The following is a 19428-nucleotide window of genomic DNA, read 5'->3' on the forward strand; positions in this document are numbered from 1 at the left end:
CTCTTATTGGTCCCCGTGTACTGGCTACTATTTCCCAGTTACTGCTCTATGGCCCCCACTACTCTTTGACTTCTTATTTACACAAACCCACAGAGTGGACTAAGTTTCCTAGTGCTCAATATGTTTCACTTGTTTAAATCCATCCCCCAGAAACTGCACTTACCCCCCAAGGCAGAACAAATGCTCAATAACTAACCAAATATTGGCCCTCTAAACTTCAAAGGACATACTCCAATTTGCCGATCTTAAAAGCAAGTATTCTGCGTCATTCCCACTCTAATGAGTAAGGCTATTATAACTTCTTCATAAATACGAACCTGTGGCATTTGTCCATACATGCAGCTAACTAAAAAGAATTCAAATCACTTTGAACCCTGTTCTGCATTCTAACCACAAAAATTACTACCAACAAATTGCAGGCATTACCGCAGAAAATGGAAGAGCAAAAGATAGAGAAAGGATAAATGGCATACCAAATGGATAGCTGTCTCCCCTAGCGTCCCATGCATTACATAGCCCACTCACCCATTTTTTTTGCGTCCTCCCTGAAACTGAGTACGTGGTACGTCTTGGCGCTATTCATACTCCCCAGTAAGTACCCGCAAAACAACCAGATCTCAATGCAACAGTGAAAAAGGGCTGTGACGAGGGAAAGTTTACCATACTGTGTTCCTCATGATGTTTCAGATGTATCCCTTATATTACCCACTGCGTCTTAATCTATTTTCCGCTCTCAATGTACGTGCCCGTGCGTATCTTGTGCCAGAATATGGCTTTCTTCGCCACAGTTGTTCACTGTGCTACATAATTAGCATGCTATATTCTAGTTTTCTTCTAATAATCAATTTAGCTTTCCAAAATGAATAAACTTGGAATCTACTAACACACCGTGCCCATTGAACATCAGGAGTAATAGTTGCTGATAATGGGCCTTTGCAGATATGGTACCAAATTAAGAAATCAGGTTTCCAGCTGACAATAGTCATATCCACATTAACAAAGTCCTACACGTGTATTTTTACTGATCCATTGCCTATTCGTTTATAATTTTACTTACCTGCGGATAACTTATTAATATACTTTTATCGCTTTGTCTCCAAAAACAAGTACCATTCCTAGCTGACCCCAAACTTCTTGGAACACTGTTCTGGTTCTCCCCCGTATACGTACTCAATTGTCACATACGGAGTATGGCTCTATCCCCATACTGCTCCTATCCCCATTACTTTCTACCTTCCCCGTATACTATATATGGGGGATCGGAAAGTGATGCAGACAATAATATTGATGGAAATACAATCTAAGATGCAATAATATAAAAATAAGATAATTAACATCATACTAAGTCACTCTTTACCCAGTGCACATGTACTGTATCTTATTCTCCCCTTTGTAAGTTAACATTGGCTTCTGAATTTATCCTCCAACCAATAAGAATGCTCTGTCATATCACGCTCCTACTATCCCCCGCCATGAGTGCCTCCTAATCATAACCCACCCCTCACCAGCTGTATCCATTACAAGTCCCCCCTGCTAAATGACGTCCCGAACGTCACTTGGCCCCTAGTTAATGTCTCAGCTCTGTCTCCCTCCCAAGCGCACTAGCATCTATTTCCCAGCAGCACCTGTTGCACGCGCCTCCAGTCAGTATATCTCTCTGGTCACCCCCCAAAGCCAATTCCTCCTTTGCCGCCTTCCTTACAGTTCTCTGGCTGCCAATGACTGGAACGGAACTACAAGAAATCTCTGAAACTGGACAATCACGTCAATTATCTCCCATCACCTAGCTAAATTAAGGCACGGAGCTGTCAGAGCAGCTCACAGATTAGCAGCCTGGTACAAAAGCAGACCAAATCTAATACAGTTTTAGGCTCCCTCAAAACTATCCTCGTCCCCTACAGTACTGGGGAATAGAGCAGTACTGGGGAATAGAACAGTACTGGGGAATAGAGCAGTACTGGGGAATAGGATGGCTTTATTACGAGTTTCCTGGAACAAGGAAAAAGACAAGCAGTGAAAAAGAGATAGGGAGATTTGTCTGAAACTGCATGTATTTCCATTGAATGACCCAAACAAATCTGTTGTTTTCCACCAATGACTTCTCAGGGCTAGTAATATACTGTTATCCTCGATGGAATCAATATTTCCCATCACTGCACAGCCTCCACTGGCAGCCTTATAATTTGTTGAGACTTATGCCCTCATATTCTTCACAAAGACCCCATTTACATTCCCGGAGTGTTCAAGTGTAAGAGCAATCACCTTCTCTTTAATTCCAAACCACAGCGTCGTAAACCCCCTCTTTCCTCTCTCAATGCTATCTTCCTTCCGCTACTCTCTGTRCAAGTCAATGGATGCCAGCTTTCCCCCGTCTATCCATAATCTGAACCCATCCAGCCCGCGGCCACAGCATGAAGTCATTTGTGAATGTCAGTCTCAGAAGTGTAATAAGACACAGGGGATGACTGCCACTCAAAGTTATCTCTGCCTGCTGCTATCTGGCTGTAATTAAAACACAGGCCTCTTAATACGCCTTGGTAATACACCTTGTAATTCCTCTGTGTTATTTCTTGACGTCGTTTATTTGCATACAGTATATTGCATATTGTGTGTTTTGATTATGGCTGAAATGAATGCTCTCTATTGTTTGAGTCACATTCAATAAATGGGACAGGTCGCATCTCTACATCCCAGATAACACACACACACACACACGTCTGCTCAACGTAGGCACGATGTATACACGATCCATCGGGAAGATGTCGTATGGAGAGCGTTTGCTAATTGGCAAAATCCCCTACACATTTTGATACGAGGGCTATGATGACGGTCGTAACTGTAGTTATGCAAGCGGCGGGTGCTACAAAAACCCGGAGACAGTGGAGACAGTTGCGATCTGGAGAACAGCTGGTGATGCTTGTGGTCTTTTCGGCACACCATAACCCCAGCCACCCAAACACAATCAACCACTCACCGTCCTCTCCTAATGTTGCCAAGCTCAAGGCTGCATGATGAGAGGGCTAGAGGAGGGGAACTAGATTCCTCATAAAGAGACAGATTAATTACGACCTGAGGCGGGCTATGTGATCTGAGCTAAGCTTCTCCTCAATCTGGTGGGCCTCGCTCGTCTCTCCCTCCTAGAGCTCCACGCTGCTGTTGTGTGTGTATACCCTTCTGGATGTGAACAAATAGTCTCTTTCCTAATTGAGCACAAGGGGAGGGGAATGAAGTGGCTGAGCCTGGCGGCTCCTGCAGGGCCATAAGCAGCGAGAGGAAGCAGAAGCTGTCGGCTGGAGGAGCATAGAAAGATAAACACACCACCACATTACGCAGTGTGTCCCCTCAGTCTGAAGTCAACAGAGAGAAGAAGAGAGAGCGATGCGAGAGACAAGACAGAGAGAAGAAGAGAGCCGAATGATGAAAAGAGAGATGAGAGCAGGCAGAACGAAGAGGCAAAGAGACGAGAGGCACGAGAAGAGAGAGAGAGAGAGAGAGAGAAGAGAGAGAGCAGAGAGAGAGGAGAAGAGAGAGAGCCAGCACGAGCGAGAGAGCCAGCAGAGAGAGAGAGCAGAGAGAGAGAGAGAGAGAGAGAGGAAGAGAAGAGGAGGAGAGAGAGAGAAGAGAGAGAGAGAGAGAGAAGAGAGAGAGAGAGAGAGAGAGAGAGAGAGGAGAGAGAGAGAGAGAAGCAGAGAGAGAGAGAGAGAGAGAGAGAGAGAGAGAGAGAGAGAAGAGAGAGAAGAGAGAGAAGACGAGAGAGAGAGAGAGAGAGAGAGAGAGAAGAAGAGAGAGAGAAGAGACAAACGAGAGAGAGAGAGAAGAGAGAAGAGAAAGAAGAAGAAGAGACGAGAAGAAGAGAAAGAAGAGAGAGAGAAGAGAGAGAGAGAGGCATGGGTTGGTTGTGGGTGGGAGAAAACAACGCTGTCCAACTCTGGCGCCACATCGACTATCGCATAGCATAAATAAATACACCAATGACAAAAATAAAAGAAGAAAAATACATCTTACAAATGTAGGATTTGAACCAGTGTTATTACACAGCAGAAATAAATCCTGCAGCAACAGGAAATGTGAATTATTATGTATATTATCCAACTGAAATTTCTAAAATGTTCAACTTCAATTCGTCATCTCCATCAACACCCCAACATCAACATATTTGAAATTGTTGTTTCTACAGTATGTTTTATGTAGTAAAGAGATAAGAAGAGATAAGGTGTCGACAGGTCGTCATTAATGAGAGACCAAGGCGCAGCTGGTAAGCGAAACAACTCTTTAATAAAAGAGAGAACACTGAACAGAACTAAACAAAACAACAAACAACCGTGAAGCATATGCTAGTGCAAACAGGACAAAAACATAGAATAACAACCCCACAAAATACACAAGGATATGGCTACCTAAATATGTCCCCAATCAGAGACACGATAAACAGCGCCTCTGATTGAAACCAATCTAGGCAACATAGACATATAAACACCTAGACTAGAAAACCCCTAGACATACAAAACCCAGACATAAAAAACTAAACAACCACCCTTGTCACACCCTGACCTAACCAAATAATAAAGAAAACAAAGATAACTAAGGTCAGGGCGTGACAGTACCCCCCCACACAAAGGTGCGCGACTCCCGGCCGCAACCTAAACCTAATGAGGTCTGGGTGGCATCACCTTGGCGGCTTTGGTTCTGGACGCTGCCCCCCTTCTTTACACTGAGTACCGCCTTGTAGCACTAACCCGTGGATCATCGCCGAGGCTCTGGACTGCGGATCCTCGCCGTAGCCCCGAATGGGACCCTCGCTGCGTGATCATCGCGGATGTTCTGGACTGGACCTCGCTGGAGGGACCTCTAGGTCTGCTGGCACCGTCGTGAGGCTCCGGACTTGGGTGGCTCCACGCCTCGCTGAGACCCCGGGGCTGGGACCGTCGTCTGGAGTCGGAGTGGCGCGTGAGGCTCGATTGCGCGTTGGAGGCTCCGGACTGTGCCCGTCGTTGGGGGCTCCGGACTGTGGCCCGTCGTGGAGGCGATTGGACCGTCTGAGGTCCGGTGGCCGGTTGAGCCGACGTGGCGTCATTGAGTTCCGGACGTCCGTAGCACCTGCTCGTGGTATAGTCCGGACTGTGTCCCGTCGTGAGGCTCCGGCTGCCCGTGAGGCTCCGTGACGTGGAGCCCGTCGTGGCAGGCCCGCGTATGGGTCTCCGATGCCGTGTGAGGCTCCGACGTGCCTCTGAGCCTTCCGGACTGTGCCCGTCGTTGGAGGCTCCGGGACTGTTTGCCCGTCTTGGAGTTCCGAGTGGCCCTCTTGGAGCTCCGGACTGGCCCGTCTGTGCAGGACTCGACTGCGTACGTCGACGGTACGCTCCCTGGTACGTCCCGACTGGTACGTCACGACTGGTTCTTCGGCGTCCCGGACTGTCTTCCGAGCTGGTGGACTGTCGCCGACACGCCTCCTGGTCTACTGTCGCGGACGCCTGGGCTGGTTACTGCGTTCTGGCGTACCTACTCGCCGGAGCTGCTGGGTACTTCGCGGACGCTCTGGACGGTACTTGCCCGGACGCTTACTGTACTGCGCCGGATGCTTGTCTGGTTACGTCGCCGGACCTCTGACTGGTACTTCGCCGGATGCTCTGGACTGGTACTGTCGCCGGACCTCTGGACTGCCGAGGCCACTGTAGCCTGGTGCGTGTGCCGGAACTGTGGTACCGGCGTTGGGACACGCACCTCAGGCGAGTCGAGGGAGCTACAGAAATCAGGCTACGGACCCTGCAGGCCACCTGAATAACCTGGCTGCCATTTAATACACCTCTTCAACGCGACCTAGTGTCAGCACTGTCCACCTAACTGGGCTGGTTGAATTCGGCTGAAGATCTCTTGAACGCATAAAAGTTGGTTCAACTCTGACCTAACACTTCCTGCTTTCCCTATATAGAAAACAAAATAATCTGATTCAAATTAAGATTCTGTATCAGAAATTTCACATATAGCTGTCCTTCTGAAACAAGAGTTTAGGCTGCAGATTGGGGAGATGAATTATGTCCCCTTTCTGGGTCTGTTTGGTAATCAATGAGTGTAATGGTTCAGTCTATGTGAGCGATGAGTTTAATTTCATCCCTTTGTATGAAGAGAAAAGACGGATCACATTTACCCTTGTCGTGTGTGTGTGGGTGGTAAACACTAGCAGTTAACACATTAGTGTTGGGGTGAACAGYCACAGKTGGTGGGGAACACTGTCTTCTGCTCTGTACCCTTGATCGGTTTAAGAGTCCACTCATCAGGTGTAAAATCCGACACTGATTAAAAGRCAGGATGGAATGGCCTCTCAAAAGACCCATTAACTTATGAGTACTGTAGCCGTGCAGCTCTCTGTGGGTTAATGCTTGCATTGCCACAGGAGACACGGTTTGGCAATGTTTTGGATGCAACAGGAGACATATCCTCAAAATGAGTGATATGAGGTACGAAGGGAAGTCACATACAGTTAGGTTCACATGTCACACACGCACACTTTACACTCACTCACCGTGTATATCCTTCCTTACACACGACTCCGCAAGCATTCACACACACACACTTGTGCACACGTGCACACACGTACACAAAAACGCATTGTCGCACAGGCACAATTAATTCAACGTGATTCCTCATCAATACCTGGAGGATGATGGCTCATAAATCTCCATAACATCTGCAACCTGAGGAGGAGGGAGGACACACACACACACACAAACACACAAACACACACACACACACACCATCTTGCTCCTTCTCCACCCCCTTGGATGCCGAGGCTGTTATTCTTCACAAATCACCCAACAAAACCAAAAAGAGTCAAACTAAATAAATTATCCTGAGACCCAGCCCTGCAGGCCAAGACAGAGCCGTCGGTTGTTAATTGAATAGTTCAGTGAAGGTGGAGAAAATGCTAGTCTGAGTCTGACATAAAACTGCACATGAACATCGAGGAAATATGAATCAGCTTTCAGGGCCTCAGTAGCATGAGACCACCATTCCCTAGACACTGCAGGCAGAATGTCACTGCATCCTGCTATAGCCTGTAGGACCGTGGACACTGGAGTAGGGGAACCCCGCAGACCCGCAAGGCTGGAGAGCTCATGGGCCCTTCATCGCACACCTATGTCTAAATTTTATTTTAAAAAATGTAATAAATAATTTTGACAGTAGCCCTGTTYAATTTCCACATGTAGCAAGGGAAGTGTTTGTTGTCCAATCTACATGGGTAGTAGGTGAGTCAGACAGACAATATTGTTTTCATGCATCTAATTAGYCTATTACTCGGCGGTGCAGGATGCAGCCCTCCTCTGTCTCTTCACCTCAAGTTTTTAAAAAGTTAGGTAAATCAGGTCGGACTCGGATGGAGAGTGAGTGCGTTGTTCAAGATGGACGAACAAAAGGAAAGCGATGCAAAAAAKATTTATCTGATCAAGCTCGTGCGGAATTACCGAAGATAGCTACATCAGCAAAGCTACCACCTCGTCSTCGACTGACGAAACACCATCGCAGGTGGACGCTTGTACTGTAGGCCTACTTGTGCAGCACCTAGCACTAGCAGCCACCCAGTCCCGACAGAGATCTCCCTGCACGGCGATGACAGTGGCCTTGCTCCTCCTCTTCTTCCTCCCCACGAGAATAGTGACAGTTCCTCTAGTGAGAGTGCCGGCCCTCATCTCCTCATCCTCCTCATCCTCTCCCAGAAAACTAATCTGATGACTGCAGAGACCCAGCGGCGCTCATGAGCGCGACTCCCCTTCTGTGAACACTGGTAAAGTCATACTTCCTTAAAAGACCTTTGCTTGAAAAACTAGAAAAAAGCGGCAGTAGTACTGTTTGTTCTTTTTGAGAATGAATCTAAGATAAGAAATGTGTTATTAATTTTGACGGTTTTGCCAAAGAGATCTTGGTCGTGCATTTTTACAAGATTTTTGGTGCAGCATTTTTCATCAACAAAAAATGCATTTAATGACATCAAAGACTTTAGAGAAGAAGCGTGCAGACGGCTTGAAGTGTGCGAGGAATGAGACGGATAGCCCCGGCAGGGTGGAGTCCGAGTACCAATGTGTAATATAAATAGGCTTTCAGCTAAAAATCCTGGTTTTAAGCAGCACAAACTTTCTATCTAAACTGCGAGAGAGCGACAGGACGGCTAACACAGGACAAAAAAATCTATTTGTTACTGATTAGTATGCTGTTGCCACSAAAATTCATTTTACTATCGGCAATGTTTGAATTTCACACTTGAATTACTGAACAAGTAAATACATTATTGCCACCAGCCAGCAGTCTAAATAGCAGCATTGCGACACCGTAGGCTTAAAGTTTTGTGGAACATAAACGTTAGGCTTAGCATGASAAGACTAAACATGTACAGTGCCTTGCAAAAGTATTCATCCCCCTTGGTCTTGTTCCTATTTTGTTGCATTACAACCTGTAATTTAAATAGATTTTTATTTGGATTTCATGTAATGGACAAACACAAAATATTCCAAATTGGTGAAGTGAAATGAAAAAAATAACTTGTTTAAAAAAATGAGAGAAAAAAAAAGTGGTGAGTGCATATGTATTCACCCCCTTTGCTATGAAACCCCTAAATAAGATCTGGTGCAACCAATTACCTACAGAAGTCACATAATTTGTTAAATAAAGTCCACCTGTGTGCAATCTAAGTGTCACATGATCTCAGTATATATATACCTGTTCTGAAGGCCCAAGAGTCTGCAACACCACTAAGCAAGGGGCACCACCAAGCAAGCGGCACCATGAAGACCAAGGAGCTATCCAAACAGGTCAGAAAGTTGTGGAGAAGTACAGATCAGGGTTGAGTTACAAAAACATATCAGAAACTTTGAACATCCCACGGAGCACCATTAAATCCATTATTWAAAAAATGAAAGAATATGGCACCACAACAAACCGGCCAAGAGAGGACCGCCCACCAAAACTCACGGACCAGGCAAGGAGGGCATTAATCAGAGAGGCAACAAAGAGACCAAAGATAACCCTGAAGGAGCTGCAAAGCTCCACAGCGGAGATTGGAGTATCTGTCCATAGGTCCACTTTAAGCCGTACACTCCACAGAGCTGGGCATTAGGGAAGAGTGGCCTGAAAAAAACCATTGCTTAAAGAAAAAAAATAAGCAAACACGTTTGGTGTTCGCCAAAAGGCATGTGGGAGACTCCCCAAACATATGGAAGAAGGTACTCTGGTCAGATGAGACTAAAATTGAGCTTTTTGGCCATCAAGGAAAACACTATGTCTGGCGCAAACCCAACACCTCTCATTGCCCCGAGAATACCATCCCCACAGTGAAGCATGGTGGTGGCAGCATCATTGCTGTGGGGATGCTTTTCATCGGCAGCGATTGGGAAACTGGTCAGAAGGAATGATGGACGGCGCTAAATACAGGGAAAGTCTTGAGGGAAACCTGTTTCAGTCTTCCAGAGATTTGAGACTGGGATGGAAGTTCACCTTCCAGCAGAACAATGACCCTAAGCATACTGCTAAAGCAACACTCAAATGGTTTAAGGGGAAACCTTTAAATGTCGTGAAATGGCCTAGTCGAAGCCAAGACCTCAATCCAATTGTGAATCTGTGGTATGACTTAAAGATTGCAGAACACCAGCAGAACCCATCCAACTTGAAGGAGCTGGAGCAGTTTTGCCTTGAAGAATGGGCAAAAAACCCAGTGGCTAGATGTGCCAAGCTTATAGAGACATACCCCAAGAGACTTGCAGCTGTAATTGCTACAAAAGGTGGCTCTACAAAGTATTGACTTTGGGGGGGGGTGAATAGTTATGCATGCTCAAGTTTTCCGTTTTTTGGTCTTATTTCTTGTTTGTTTCACAATAAAAAATATTTTGCACCTTCAAAGTGGTAGGCATGTTGTGTAAATCAAATGATACAAACCCTAAAAAATATATATTTTAATTCCATGTTGTAAGACAACAAAGTAGGAAAAATGCCAAGGGGGGTGAATACTTTCACAATCCACTGTATCCATTAAATCAAAGCTATAGGCTACTACAAGCACTAGCACCACATAATCTGATAGCCTATTGATAGGCAGCTGCGTAGACGTTGCAATTTCAGAACCCTGGACAGTGATCAGTAATCTATATTTTGTGAGTGGCTGACGCATTAGATCATTTCTTTTAGGGAGGGGAGGCAAACTCCGACTTTTCTGGGGTCCAGAGAAACTGTGCTAAGCCATGCAGTGACTGTGGATCTGTGGGTTTGTGTACTGTGTAATGTGTGTATGGACGACTGGGTCCCCAAGGGCCTACAGTACTAGCTAATGTAAGATGGAAAACATGTCATTACATTAGACTACATGTAGAGTACATCAGGGTGGGAGACGTTTTGTTGTCTGCTGAATATTGATCAAATCCATAATACTGTATACTAAGTATACTTCATATTTACCACCGCATTACAACATAGCGAATATACCACTGCTGTCACTGTATAGTAGAAAGCACAGTACATTCGCTGGAGATGATGTAAGATGGCGTCGGGGAGGAAGGCAGACGTTTTACGTGTCCCCAACCTATTGTGTTTTTTTGTTTGTTTATTTGCGTTGTTTGTAACTTYTTTTTWWACTTATTTTGTACATAATTGTTCCGCTACCGTCTCYTATGACCGAAAATAACTTCWRGRCATCAGGACTGTGATTACTCACCATGGACTRGCAGAATCCTTTTTCTCCTTTCACGACTCTGACGAGCCCGACACGAGGGATATACTGCTTTCTCGGGAACAGGCSCAGATCCCCGCGATTTGCGTGAAGATGAGGCGGAGAAAAAGGGGTCAAAGGGCGGGCTGCCATCTGAGAATTCATAGGCGATCGAATAAACCCCCACTTTTTTCCTCCATTCTGCTAGCAAACGTGCAATCTTTGGAGAATAAAATCGACGAGCTACGCGGAAGATTAAACTACCAACGGGACATTAAAAACGGTAACATCTTATGCTTCACAGAGTCATGGCTGAACGACGACACTATCAACATACAGCTGGCTGGTTAAACGCTACACCGGCAGGATAGAACAGCGGCGTCTGGTAAGACAAGGGGCGGCGGACTATGTATTTTTGTAAATAACAGCTGGTGCACGATATCTAAGAAAGTCTCCAGCTATTGCTCGCCTGAGGTAGAGTATCTCATGATAAGCTGTAGACCACACWATTTTTCGTAGCCGTTTACATACCACCACMGTCAGAGGCTGGCACTAAGACAGCATTGAATGAGCTGTATTCCGCCATAAGCAAACAAGAAAACGTTCACCCAGAGGCGGTGCTCCTAATAGCCAGGGACTTTAATCCATTTTACCAAATTTCTATCAGCATGTTAAATGTGGCAACAAGAGGAAAAAACTTGGACCACCTATACTCCACACACAGAGACACATACAAGGCTCTCCCTCACCTCATTTGGCAAATCTGACTATTCTATCCACCTGATTCATGCTACAAATTAAGCAGGAAGCACCAGTGACTAGATCAAATAAAAAGTGGTCAGATGAACAGATGCTAAACTAGAGGACTGTTTTGCTAGCACAGACTGGAATGTTCTGGATTCCTCTGATGGCATTAAGGAGTACACAACATCAGTCATTGGCTTTATAATAAGTGCATCGATGACGTCGTCCCCACAGTGACCGTACGTACATACCGCAACCAGAAGCCATGTATTACAGGCAGCATCCGCACTGAGCTAAAGGCTAAAGCTGCCGCTTCAGGAGTGGGTCCTCTAACCCGGTAGCTTATAAGAAAATCCTGCTATACCCTCCGACAAAATCAAACTGGCAAGCATCAATACAGGACTCAGATCGAATCATACTACACCGGTTCTGACACTCGTCGGATGTGGCAGGCTTGCAAACCATTACAGACTACAAAGGGAAGCACAGCCGAGAGCTGCTCAGTGACACAAGCCTACCAGACGAGCTAAACTACTTCTATGCTCGCTTTGAGGCAAATAACACTGAAACATGCATGAAAGCACCAGCTGTTCCAGAAGACCACGGATGTGAGTAAGAACTTTAAACAGGTCAACATTCACAAGGCCGCAGGGCAGACGGATTACCAGGACGTGTACTGTGAGCATGCGCTGACCAACTGGCAAGTGTCTTCATGACATTTTCAACCTCTCCCTTTCCGAGTCTGTAATTCCAACATGTTTTAAGCAGAACACCATAGTGCCTGTGCCCAAGAACACTAAGGTAACCTGCCCAAATGACTATCGGCCCATAGCACTAACGTCTGTATGCTTTGAAAGGCTGGTCATGGCTCACATCAATACCATTATCCCAGAAACACTAGACCCACTCCAATTTGCATCCTTTTGCCCCAACAGATCCACAGATGATGCAATCTCTATTGTACTCCACACTGCCCTTTCCCACCTGGACAAAAGGAACACCTATGTGAGAATGCTATTCATTGACTACAGCTCAGTTTTCGACACCATAGTGCCCTCAAAGCTCATCAATAAGCTAAGGACCCTGGGACTAAACACCTCCCTCTGCAACTGGATCCTGGACTTCCTGATGTGCCGCCCCCAGGTGGTAAGGGTAGGTAACAACACATCCGTCATGATGATCCTCAACACAGGGGCCCCTCAGGGGTGCGTGCTCAGTCCCCTCCTGTACTCCCTGTTCACTCATGACTGCACGGCCAGGCACGACTCCAACACCATCATCAAGTTTGCCGATAACACAACAGTGGTAGGCCTAATCACCGACAACAACAAAACAGCCTATAGGGAGGAGGTCAGACCTGGCCGTGTGGTGCCAGGACAACAGCCTCTCCCTCAACGTGATCAAGACAAAGGAGATGATTGTGGACTACAGGAAAAAAATAACCGAGCATGCCCCATTCTCATTGATGGAGCTGCAGTGGAGCAGGTTGAGAGCTTCAAATTCCTTGGTGTCCACATCACCAACAAACTAACATGGTCCAAGCACACCAAGACAGTCGTGAAGAGGGCACGACAACACCGATTCCACCTCAGGAGACTGAACAGTTTTGGCATGGGTCCTCAGATCCTCAAAAGGTTCTACAGCTGCACCATAGAGAGCATCCTGACTGGTTGCATCACTGCCTGGTATGGTAACTGCTCGGTCTCCGACCGCAAGGCACTACAGAGGGTAGTGCGAACTGCCCAGTACATCACTGGGGCCAAGCTTCCTGCCATCCAGGACCTCTAAACCAGGCGGTGTCAGAGGAAGGCCCTAAAAATTGACAAAGACCCCAGCCACCCTAGTCATAGACTGTTCTCACTGCTACCACACGGCAAGCGGTACAGGAGCGCCAAGTCTAGGTCCAAGAGGCTCCTCAACAGCTTCTACCYCCAAGCCATAAGACTCCTGAACATCTAATCAAATGGCTACCCAGACTATTTGCATTGCCCCCCCTCCCCCTCTTTACACTGCTGCTACTCTCTGTTGTTGTCATCTATGCATARTCACTTCAATAACTCTACCTACATATACACACTGCCTCAACTAACTGTTGCCCCCGCACATTGACTCTGTWCCAGTACTCCCCTGTACTGTATATAGTCTCGCTATTGTTGTTTTACTGCTGCTCTTTAATTACTTGATACTTTTATCTCTTGTTCTTGTCCGTATTTTTTAAAACTGACTGCCAATTGTTGCTGGGGGCTCGTAAGTAAGCATTTCACTGTAAGGTCTACAATTGTTGTATTAGGTGCATGTGACTAATACAATTTGATTTGATTTGATGCGAACAAGTAGTAGCAAGTAGAAATGAATGCTCACAAATTAAAATATATTAATTTGTAATACTACTACAAAAACACTAGAAAATATGCATTGTCCTGCAGCCTTACATCCCTCAGTTCCTCTAGTCTAATCCCTCTGTTCCTCTAGTCTACTATCCCTCTAGTCTACATCCCTCTGTATCCTCAGTCTACATCCCTCTGTTCCTCTAGTCTATATCCCTCTGTTCCTCTAGTCTACATCCCTCTGTTCCTCTAGTCTATATCCCTCTGTTCCTCTAGTCCTACAATCCCTCATGTTCCTCTAGTCTATATCCTCTGTTCCCTAGTCTATTCAGTCCCTCTGTTCTCTAGTCTACATCCCCTCATGTTCCTCTAGTCTAGACATCCCTCTTGTTCTCTCTAGTCTACATCCCTCTGTTCCTCTAGTCTACATCCTCTGTTTCTCTAGTCTAACAGTCCCTCTGTTCCTCAAGTCTACATCGCTCTAGGTCCTGCTAGTCTACATTCTCTAGTCTACATCCCTCATGTTTCCTCTAGTCTACATCCCTCTGTTCTCTAAGTCTACCTCTGTTTTCTAGTCACATCCCTCTGTTCCTCTAGTCTATCATATCTCTAGTCTACATCCCTATGTTCTCTAGTCTACATCCTCTGTTCCTCATAGTCTACATCCCTCATGTTCCTCTAGTCTACATCCTCTGTCTCTAATCCTCTAGTCTACATCCCTCTGTTCCTCTAGTCTACATCCCTCTGTTCCTCTATCTACATCCCTCGTTCCTCTAGTCTAAACATCCCCTCTGTTCCTCTAAGTCTACATCCCTCTGTCCTCTAGTCTACATCCCTGCTGTTCACTCTAGTCTACATCCCTCAGTTGCCTCTAGTCTACATCCCTCTGTTCCTCTATCTACATCCCTCTAGTCTACATCCTCTGTTTCTCTAGTCTACATCCCTCAAGTTCCTCTAGTCTACATCCCTCATGTTCCTTCTAGTCTACATCCCTCTGTTTGCTCTAGTCTACATCCCTCATGTTCGTCTCTAGTCTACATCCCTCTGTTCCTCTAGTCTATATCCTGCAAATGTTCATCCTAGTCTACATCCCTCTTTGCCTCTAATTCTATATCCTCTAGTCTACATCCCTCTGTTCCTCTAGTCTACATCCTCCTGTTTCTCTAGTCTATATCCCTCTGTTCCTCTAGTCTACATCCTCTGTTCCTCTAGTCTACATCCCTCTGTTCCTCTAGTACTAATCCTCGTTCCTCTAGTCTACATCCCTCTGTTTCTCTAGTCTACATCCCTCATGTCCTCTAGTCTACATCCTCTGTTTCCTCTAGTCTACCATCCCTCTGTTCCTCTAGTCGTACATCCCTCCTGTTCAGCNCCATTCTCACTCCCTCTCTCTTAGGACTTCCTGTATGTGTTTCCCACCAGTCTGCAGGCCGCTCGGGCAGGCAATGCTATCCATGCCATCATGCTGTACAGGAGAATGCTGGACMGAGCGCAGATCAAACCGGTAAATAACCTTCACTTTTGGTCACTGCTTCTTATCTRTTTGYTTTATGACCATAATGTGTGTTCCTCTTCCCTCTGTATTTAATACCCAATGACATAAATATGGTTGTTTCTGTTTCACACTTGCGGACGGGATGTTTTCTCTGGTGCAGCTCTTTGCACTGGATAAAAGAGTTCCTCTTTGCTCCGCCCAATGGGAGCGCTTGTTCAATACGTCCCGCCTCCCAGGCCTGGAACGGGGTAAGAGGAGGGAGCGTTACTGTCACAGACCAACTTTGGATCCAGCTCACCCCTTATCCCTCCCACCCATTCCTGTCCCCATGGAATTCCTGTTTCACCAGCATGTTCCATAAAAACAAACTCATGAATGCAGGCCAAATAGGTGATACATAACTGTTTGGTACTGTCTGACACTGTAAGTGATTGTAAGTCCTTATTGGAATTACTGTTTTTGCACCTAGTGTTATTGTACAGGAATCTAGTTTATTTTGACCCAGACGACCATATTTCTCAAGTSTGTAACATGCTGGTGAAATAGGACCAGCTATCTCAAACCCTTCCCCATCCCCTCCAATCATTCCCTTCAATTTGTTGTATTTTTWAAAATCCCCACCCATCTGTCTTTCTTCTCTTCCGTGGGAGAAATGTTCCCGTGAGCCGTTCTGGTTCCTCCATCAACCCCCCACCCCTGTAGCTCCCCTCCCGTCAGTTTCTAGGAGAGCAGGCTTTCGTGCTTTGGTCATTTTTCATTTTTTTTTTTCTATTTTCCTTTTTGCCTTTCAGCTCATGCTTCAAAATACCATTCCAATGTGCTCAGCACAATATGAGCGCATGTTCAACACCAGTCGTATCCCAGGCGTAGATACAGGTAGATGGCCACTTCTTCCTCCCCAGTCTCTCAATCACACAGACTAAAGCACTTCGGTAAACAACCATAGAACGGGTGTAACCAATTGCAGATTGAATAGATTATTTGATAATTTTATTATTTAGCAACGTGTACATTAAATGTACGCAGACTATGCACAAATATATCCAGTCAATGTGCACTTTTCATACAGGCCAACTGGCATCGCAGGATGGAGCTGTTTTTCAGTGCCAAGTTGACATAACAGATTGGCTATTTAGGGCAATTTTTTTTGTGACCGAGGCTACAAAGTGTCCTGAATTAGACCCCCATAGACTCCCATGATTCATTGCAATCCTCTTCATTGTGTGTTTTTAACTTTTGTTTCATGCCAAAGAATCCCACTGCAGTTCTGACTGCTGCTTGGAAATGACATCAACCATAGTTTGTGCTTTAGAGCACTCTCTCCCAAGTCTTTCACTTGAAACAACAGTTCAGAGCACATTTAGTCTCTCCAAGGTATCTGCTTGATACTCTGTCTTAGTGCTAGAGAACCCCTTTTTAGCCATGTGTAGTACTGCAGTTTCCACCTGTTTGTTGTGCTAATTCTTCAGTAGGTCCACATTGTGTGAATAGTTTATCAGAGCTCCTTTAAGCCATAATCATATCTAGTTTAGATTTAGTTGAAGTTACACAAAGTTATCCTTCCTACCCTTGTGCTTGTCCAGACACCATCCAGCATATGCAGGACAGCAGGCACATCGTGGTGTACCACCGGGGCGCTACTTCAAGGTGCCCATGTTCTACGACGGTCGGGTGCTGTCGCCCAGGGCCGTAGAGCAACAGATGGAGCGCATCCTGGCTGACCCCTCTGAACCCCAGCCGGGGGAGGAGTGCCTGGCCGCCCTCACTGCTGGGGACAGGTACGCTAACGCTACACATGTAATGTATGCCATTTAGCAGATGCTTTTATCTGACGCGACGTGTCCATTTTGGGTAGCCCAGCTGGAAGGGAACTGCCCGTACAAGCGCCATGCTCAACCAGCCGAGAGACACCTTAACAAACACCCACCATCTCAGATTGTTGTGAAATCATTTCTGAGAAATTAACTTAAATGATTGCACCCGAATTGCCAATTTTTTTAATTATAGGATTCATATAATATTCAATAAATATAGTACATTTGGATCCAACAATGAGTAAGACATGAGGATTTAACAGAAATGTTAAAAAATCACCCACAGGCCCCTCCCATACCCCACGCCCCCCCCCCCCCCCATACCCCACGTCAATCCCAACCCACAAACAGACCGAATTGGATCAACCCAAATATTGAAGGTGGTGTAAAAATCAACTGTCTGTAATAAATTATTTTATCAAAAAGTTTCCCCAATGGTATGTTCACCCCACTTGGCAGGTTGCCCTGGGCAGAAGCCCGCGAGGCCTACCTGAGACAGGGCAGGAACCAGCAGGCCCTGGACACTGTGGAGAAGGCTGCCTTCTTTGTGACCCTGGAGACACAGAGCAGCGTTACAAGGCTGAGGATCCTGTCCGGTCCCTGGACAGCTACGCCAAGTCCCTGCTGCACGGCAAATGTTACGACAGGTGAGACCGAGGGCTCCAATCCTCCATATTATGCACAGGGAGTGTGGGAAACGCGCTCTACAACGCGCTCTGTTTATGTTATTATCATCTACCTGAGCCCTCATTTATTCTACAGATTACCCTTTACAAAAAGGTTCAAGAATAAGCTGTTATAACAACTTATGAATGTTACTGAATATTTATAAATTGTTTAGACGTTTTCAGAAATGTTATGAATTAAATGACTTTTAAATACTAGAGTTTGTATCTTACTTCATGCTCAAGTAACTGGTTTGTGTTTGTCTTTTTCCTGTAGGTGGTTTGATAAGTCCTTCAACCTCATCGTGTTCAGGAACGGGACCATGGGTCTGAACGCGGAGCACAGCTGGGCAGATGCCCCCATCATAGGGCACCTCTGGGAGGTAGCTAGCAGAGTAGAGCCCTTCTGCCTCTTKAGTTGTGTTCATGTTTACAGTGTGTCTGTATAGGTTATCAGGAATAGATAGCGGGCAGAACAAATGGTGCATGTCTCTAAATKATGTTGTTGTCTAATTGTAGCATGTGCTGTCCATGGACCCTGTGAAGCTGGGTTACACAGAGGAAGGCCACTGCAAAGGAAACCCCCACCCGTCCCTCCCAGGCCCTCAGAGGCTGCAGTGGAACATCCCAGCTGAGGTAGCCTACCACGGGGGGTTTGGGTTAAACTACAATGTTGTAGGGATGTTCCCCTTTTCAAACGTGATTTATTGTTTTCAGAATTATCATCAATTAATGCACATCAGTAATGCACACACAGGCCTTTCCATTCTGTTTCATTGTTATAATGATCAAATCTGATCCCCAGTGATCCTGTCTGTTTGGTACAAGTGTGATACAGTAGAAATACCTTCAGATTTCACATCTTTAAGCCACCTGAGCTCTAATCTTTCTGAGAACCCCCCCCCCTCCTCAACTGTCTCATCTCAAATCTTCAAATGAAATCAAGAACTGAGGCTCTTTGATCAAATACATCAGAGACCCCAAGTGAAATGGGCTGATTCACAGTGTCTTTGTTCCCCGTGTGCGGTGCCTCAGTGTCAGACGGCCATCGCCAGCTCTCTGATGGTGGCCAAGGCCCTGGCAGACGACGTCGACTCCCACATCATCCCCTTCAACTACTTCGGGAAGGGCCTGATCAAAAAGTGTCGCACCAGCCCCGATGCCTTCATCCAGATCGCCCTGCAGCTGGCTCACTTCAGGGTAGGGTCCTTATCTCTGCCCCTGTTGACTGGCAACAGTAAAGAGGATCAGCTGATTGGATTAGTCCATTGGCTGATTAGCCAACTAGGCAATTGGAAGGAAGGAGGGTAGGAAGTATATATGAAAACCCAGGTAGGGAATGTAGCTTCCTTAGGACATGTGAATGAATACCAGTGTTAAGAGATGGTGCTGTAAGTAGCTGTCAACAATCTGTAGTTTGATGAGATAAAAATCCTCCTTAATGAGGACGATAGCTATATTATGTCTTATACTACTGTATGTGTTATAATATGTTATAACCACATTACAGGACGGTTAACTGAGTCTTTTATTCTGTTATAATATGTTATAACCACATTACTGGACAGTTAACTGAGTCTGTACTCTAGTTATATATATGTTATAACCACATTACAGGACGGTTAACTGAGTCTTTACTCTAGTTATAATATGTTATAACACATTACTGGACAGTTAACTGAGTCTGTACTCTAAG

The 19428-nt window shown here is 45.8% G+C and overlaps 2 pseudogenes; one reads left to right on the forward strand and one right to left on the reverse strand.

Moving 5' to 3' along the window:
• LOC111966891 (acid-sensing ion channel 1-like) overlaps positions 1-7685 on the reverse strand; it is a 36508-nt pseudogene extending 28823 nt beyond the window's left edge.
• A 7474-nt stretch (positions 7686-15159) lies between these two features.
• On the forward strand, positions 15160-19058 carry LOC111966247 (carnitine O-palmitoyltransferase 1, liver isoform-like; annotated as a pseudogene).
• The last annotated feature ends 370 nt before the right edge of the window (positions 19059-19428 follow it).

The sequence above is a fragment of the Salvelinus sp. IW2-2015 genome, linkage group LG7 (genome assembly GCF_002910315.2).
Source record: "Salvelinus sp. IW2-2015 linkage group LG7, ASM291031v2, whole genome shotgun sequence".
NCBI classification, from domain to species: Eukaryota; Metazoa; Chordata; class Actinopteri; order Salmoniformes; family Salmonidae; genus Salvelinus; species Salvelinus sp. IW2-2015.